This window comes from Cyprinodon variegatus, unplaced genomic scaffold, assembly GCF_000732505.1.
Source record: "Cyprinodon variegatus isolate N-32 unplaced genomic scaffold, C_variegatus-1.0 Scaffold520, whole genome shotgun sequence".
Taxonomy (NCBI): Eukaryota; Metazoa; Chordata; class Actinopteri; order Cyprinodontiformes; family Cyprinodontidae; genus Cyprinodon; species Cyprinodon variegatus.
In genome coordinates this window covers 165,319-170,860 of record NW_015150973.1, presented here as the reverse complement: position 1 = coordinate 170,860, position 5,542 = coordinate 165,319, and positions in this window count along the sequence as shown.

Here is a 5,542-nt window from a genome sequence, read left to right as displayed (position 1 = left end):
GAAAACACCAGAACAAGGCACCACAACTGAAGGATCATAAGAAGAGGGGAGAATCTGGGCCCTAATAGAAGCAACTTTCTCATCAAAAAAGTGTAAGAAGTTTTCACATGCAGCAGGTGAGGTCTCCATAAAGCCACTATGTGAATCATTTAGAACAGAGTTAATAATTTTAAATAGGATAGCAGGATTCTGGCTATTTGATACAATCAAACCCGACAGGTATTTTCTTTGGCTGCCTTTTGCAATCCTTTGATAACGGCGCCAACATTCCTTTAATGTTTGGAGAGACACCTGTAATTTATCCTTTCTCCATCAGTAGGCAAAAAAAGGGAAGAGTCTCTCTCAAGGACACAATGACACTGAAAGCCATAGAACCATATAAAACACCATACATGAATTGTGTGACTTATTGAAATTTGTCTTCTGGTGAATATGTGGACTCTGTTATTGTTCCAGACAACCAGTGAACCTCAGTTTACTGCCCTGCAGTCTGCAAAGCTTGCTGAATCAAAACCCTACAGATCCATGCTACCTCCCCTCCATCTCTCAAGAAAGCAAATCAATCAGTCATCAGTTGTGAAAAAAACCCAACTCTTTCCTGATCAGTCTGGTTTCTCCCCTCAGATCAACCAGAAAGTTCAACTGACTTCCTAACGTTCTCCCCTTCCAGATTCTTGTTACTTTTCTAAAGAAAACGTTAAAACTCACTGCTTCACCATTTGATTCTGCATGTGGGTCAAAAAACGAGAAAGCAACATGAAATACCTAATGATTTATGAAACTGTCATACTACATCCTCCAAAAAGCCAGAGGAGCGTCTAGACAATTTTCCTCAGGGAGAAGGAAACAAAAATGTTATTCTCATGGCTACCTTTGCCCAATATGATTCACAACACATTAAAGTCAAAGTTGTACCTGGTTTATTACATATTCCTTTACACAGCTACATGACGGGGTTTCAAGTAACATTTAGTTAAGGGACAAAAATAGCCATAAATGAGATGTTGGAAGTTTACAACATTGTAAAACAAGATAGAGTAAATCCAAAACATGACTTTTCGCTCTCTTGCAAGTTAAACGGCTCCAAAAATAGCCATAAATAGAACAGCGATTTATACACTGATAGCACTTGACCTATTATTCTGACTCATGTTGCATGCAATCCCAAAAAAAACAGTGCCCCATGTCCCTGCTTATGTATGTAATGAAACAATTTGATATTTTTGAAACCTGACATATTTGTACTCCTCAGATAATCTTCTTTGACATTTTCCTTAAAAACTCAGAGATAATCCAACAATTGCAAGGCTTGTTTTTGCATAGAGATAGTGTTTATTTTTCGTTTGTGAATTATTAATAGGTCAGAAAGAGATGACAGACTTGAGTAGCTTTATATGATTGCGTGGGCCTCTTTAAAATCCTCTCAAAAATGTAGGGCAAGCGAAGGAAGACTACTAACTTGCTCTTCGTACAGCCTCAGAGATGAAAAGGGATGATTTGATATAAGACTTTAATCAAAAATAATCAAAAAATCTATATCTATAGGATGGTTTTTGCTTGCTTTTTTTGTATCTATGTTTTCAATTGATTTACCATAATCATTTTGGGAAAATTTGATGAAGCTGCAATAAATTCAAACAGATCATTAGATGATATGCCCTTTATATATGCCAAGGAATTTGTTAGGGGCATACCAGAAAAAGCCTGTTCTATACCATCCAAATCATAAATATATGTAAGAGATTGTTCTTGGAATTTTCCTGCGCTTTGCTCAGATTAGACTTTTATATAACATACTTTTATGTATGGTGTAGAATATGTGATGCTACAGGGTTGTTTTCCCATCTAAAAACAGAAGGAACCCTGTTAGAGTGCATAGCATCCTGAACTCTTTGAAACACAAAAAGATTTTAAATGAAGATCCTGCAGCACCTGCCAAACATCTGAAATGTGTAATAACCTGGTAGATAATGTTTCAAATTATATCAGTCAAATAAGCACAGAACGATTCACCAGGCACAAAGTCATCCTTCCACTATAATCATATCTCTACTGTCTACCCCAATCCTGCAGAAAAGCTGTGGGGTCAAGCTTGGTCAAAGACCTCTTTATGGATGCTTCATCCAATCATCCATCAAGCGTCTATATCCAGTTTTCCTTGCAGCGTCGGAGGGGGCTTTTTGTATTTCAGCCATTATGCAGTGAGAGCAGGGTTCTGGAATGGTCCAAGTCAACCTCAGTGTAACACAAAGAGACGAAAAGTCACTCAACCAGTAACGCACACAATCATACCTGAGTAACCAATCTACAGGGAGAACATTGTCTCCAGGCAGAAAGACCCTGGGTCAAGATTCAAGGCAAGAATACTACTAACCACAACCCCTTATAACCTGTGCATTTTGCACCATTGTCAAATGTTATAAAAATAGAATAACTCTCGCTCTACAGGGGAGAGAAGGTGGTACAGGTGTCAGCAGAGTTTTCAGTAACTGGGGTACTGATGATTCATAGATATATCGTAGTGGATTTTTTTCTGCTAAAAACTTTCTTTAAAAAAAAAGGTAAGATTTGTTTGTATGTTATATGCAGGACTTTTAAAGATTCAATAAAAGAAACTCGGACAAAGACCTGTTTTAAAACTCACTGTGTTATTATGAGGTAGAAGGTCAAAAGGCCATTTGCTTTAACAGCCCATCCTGCTTCAAGATTAACTGATGTGCTTTATGATAGCTTTGCTAACTAGCTGTAGCTTTGCACAATTTGTGACTCAAATATTTTCCCTGGTTCTCTTTGACAAGCACCTCAAGCTTAGTTGGAGAACACATTCTCAATGTTAGTCTGAACTTTAACGTCAAGTAGCTTTGTTCTAAACTCTTTCACTGGATCTTATTCATTTTCTGTTGGAAGGTAAGCCTTTGGTCCAGTCTCAAGTCTTTTGCTGTCTCTAAAAAGTTATCTTCATTTTTCTGTTAATTAACATGGAATATATCTCAATAAATTCTGAACTGACTCCTTTTTTCCTATAAAAGATGTACCCACAACATAATTCTGCTTTTAATTCATTTAACTCTTAGAATTGATTGGACAGACTTTGCATCCATTCATAAAGAAGGTTTTGGGTTTATAACTGAAAAGTTCAATTTTATTGTCATCTGAGCAGATTTACATCCTCCCAAGTTTTTGCAATATCTACTTCTATCAACTCTTCTGGAAAGGTATTTTTTGACCAACACATCAATATTAAAAATTACCCATTAGTTCTAGGGATCTCTATAGCTGCCATTCTATTTATGCTGTCAGTTTGGGCTGCTGTTTAAACTTACCCTATTTTAGACTCTTCATAATTCTTGACAAGTCTGCCATGATACTTATGTTAGTTCATTAATGTTCTAACAAACCCCTGAGGTACAGAATTTATAAAGCAAATAGATTAAACAAGTGTGTTCTTGTATTTAATATATTGTGGAGCCCATTTTCGGTAAAAATAGCACGTTGTGGGCAGTGTTGTTTTCATCAACGATGACTAATTATATGGTTGATGCTCCTTTGTTGTTGTCTGTCTGCTATATTAAACAATATGATGTGTTGAGCTAGATCTGCTATTTTCACAACTTTTATGACACACTTGTATAAAGAAGGGCATAAAAAAGTTTATTCGAAAAATATAAATCAGTTTTCTTCCCAACAGCAATGTAGTACATAATTGTAGTATCTAGGGCAAAAGCTGTCAGTCTGCTAAAGAATCTGTTTGTTGCTTGAAATTGTAGTGTAGAAAGCCCATATTCTTATCTTCAGGTAACACAGAATACATGTCAGGTTAGATAATACTACTTATAATTCAGTTATAGCATCTAGGTGTTACTTTATTGTATGTCTCCTACCACGTCCGTTGGTTGTGCTGTTCTTTTTACATCTCTTTGCAGGTGATGAAGCAGACTGAAAATGTTTAATCGTTATCTCCCTTTTATCTCCTCTTTCTTTCATCTTTTCTCCTTTTTTTCTGTTTTTCCTTTCCTGTTCTACTTACATTTCAGTGTCTATATAATCTGTAAAACTCCTTGCATAATTATAATAAAGCTATCTATATGTATAAATCAAGCTGAACTCTATGGCGATAGCCGTACTGCTCCACTTGTGAAAGTAAAACCTGTTGGGCTCTTTATGGCATCAAGACTATTCTTATTGCCACATTGCCAGACAGGACAATGTTAACTTTTTTTTGCAACATAAAACTGACTTAAACTAGACTAAAACCTTTTTAAGTTTTAGTCGACTAAAACCGACTAAAACTATAACCTATCATAATGACTAAAATGGCACTAAGACTAATTATAGTTTTGGTCCTGAAGACTAAGACTAAATCTAAGATGGCCTTCAAAAACAACACTGGTTATGGGGACCGATTGCTCCTTGTGGGGCCCGCTGCCTGGACCCCATGAGAGGAACTCTTGTTTTAGGGTCAGATGTCACATTAAGGACTAAGGTGAGAATTGAGTTCAGGTTGGGATTAGGGTTGGGTATTAATCTGTATTGGTTCGGTTTAGAGTAAGTATCATGGTTCAGTGTATTCTCATTATGAGTTCGTATGAAATCGTACGAAAAGTTATGCAACGCAATTTCATACGTTTTGGACGTTTTTTTCGTCGTATGTGCATGTGCATTTTACGCACCATTCAAGAACATAGAATTTAAAATACAATTAGCCCTAACCCTGACCCTAACCCTAAGATATAAAACAGCAAGCAACGTAGTTAGAGACATGAAGAAGTGATTATTGCACTGTTTTTTCCAGTTTTACGTCCGTCCGCGGATCTGCTTTTTTTGTCTGTCTGCCTGTGCATGCGCACTGATCTGGTTTTTTGAGGAAAAACGTCCAAAACGTACGAAAAAGTGTGCATAACTTTTCGTACGATTTCATACGAACTGATAATGAGAATATATTGCATGGTTGGGCTATAGAAATGGGTTAGAAATGAATGAAGGTTAATGGAAAGGCCCTGCATATTATGTCTTGTTTGTGTGTGTGTGGTATTGTTTTACTAACAATGTGGGGACAGTGTTTTATAAAATATCCTACATTGTGAGGACCTACAACTATACATGGGAACATTTAGCTGCTCCACAGTTCTCTTCTTTGGGTTGCGTTAAGGTTTAGGACTAAGGCGTGAATTCAGTTTAGGTTAGGGTTATGTATATGTTAGTAATTGTTAGGCTTAGGGTCTGGGCTAGGTCACATAAAACGAATTAAAGTCAATTAAGTTTTCCAATTAGACTTACAAAAATGACTCATTGGATTAACTCAGTTTAAGTGATAGCAGTTTATCTATCCAATACAGTTTTGCCAGCTGAACCAGCTGGTGTAATTTTATAGAGTCTGTTCTACACAATTTTTCTTAAAGGGATAGTTCGGTATTTTTGACATGAATCTGTATGGCATCCCCATCACCAGTGGCATGCAATCACACTGACTTACCCATGGAAGCATCCTGTGAGCAGAGTTATCGTCCAGTTTTGGTCAAGCCGAAAGTAGTCCGGCAGGTTT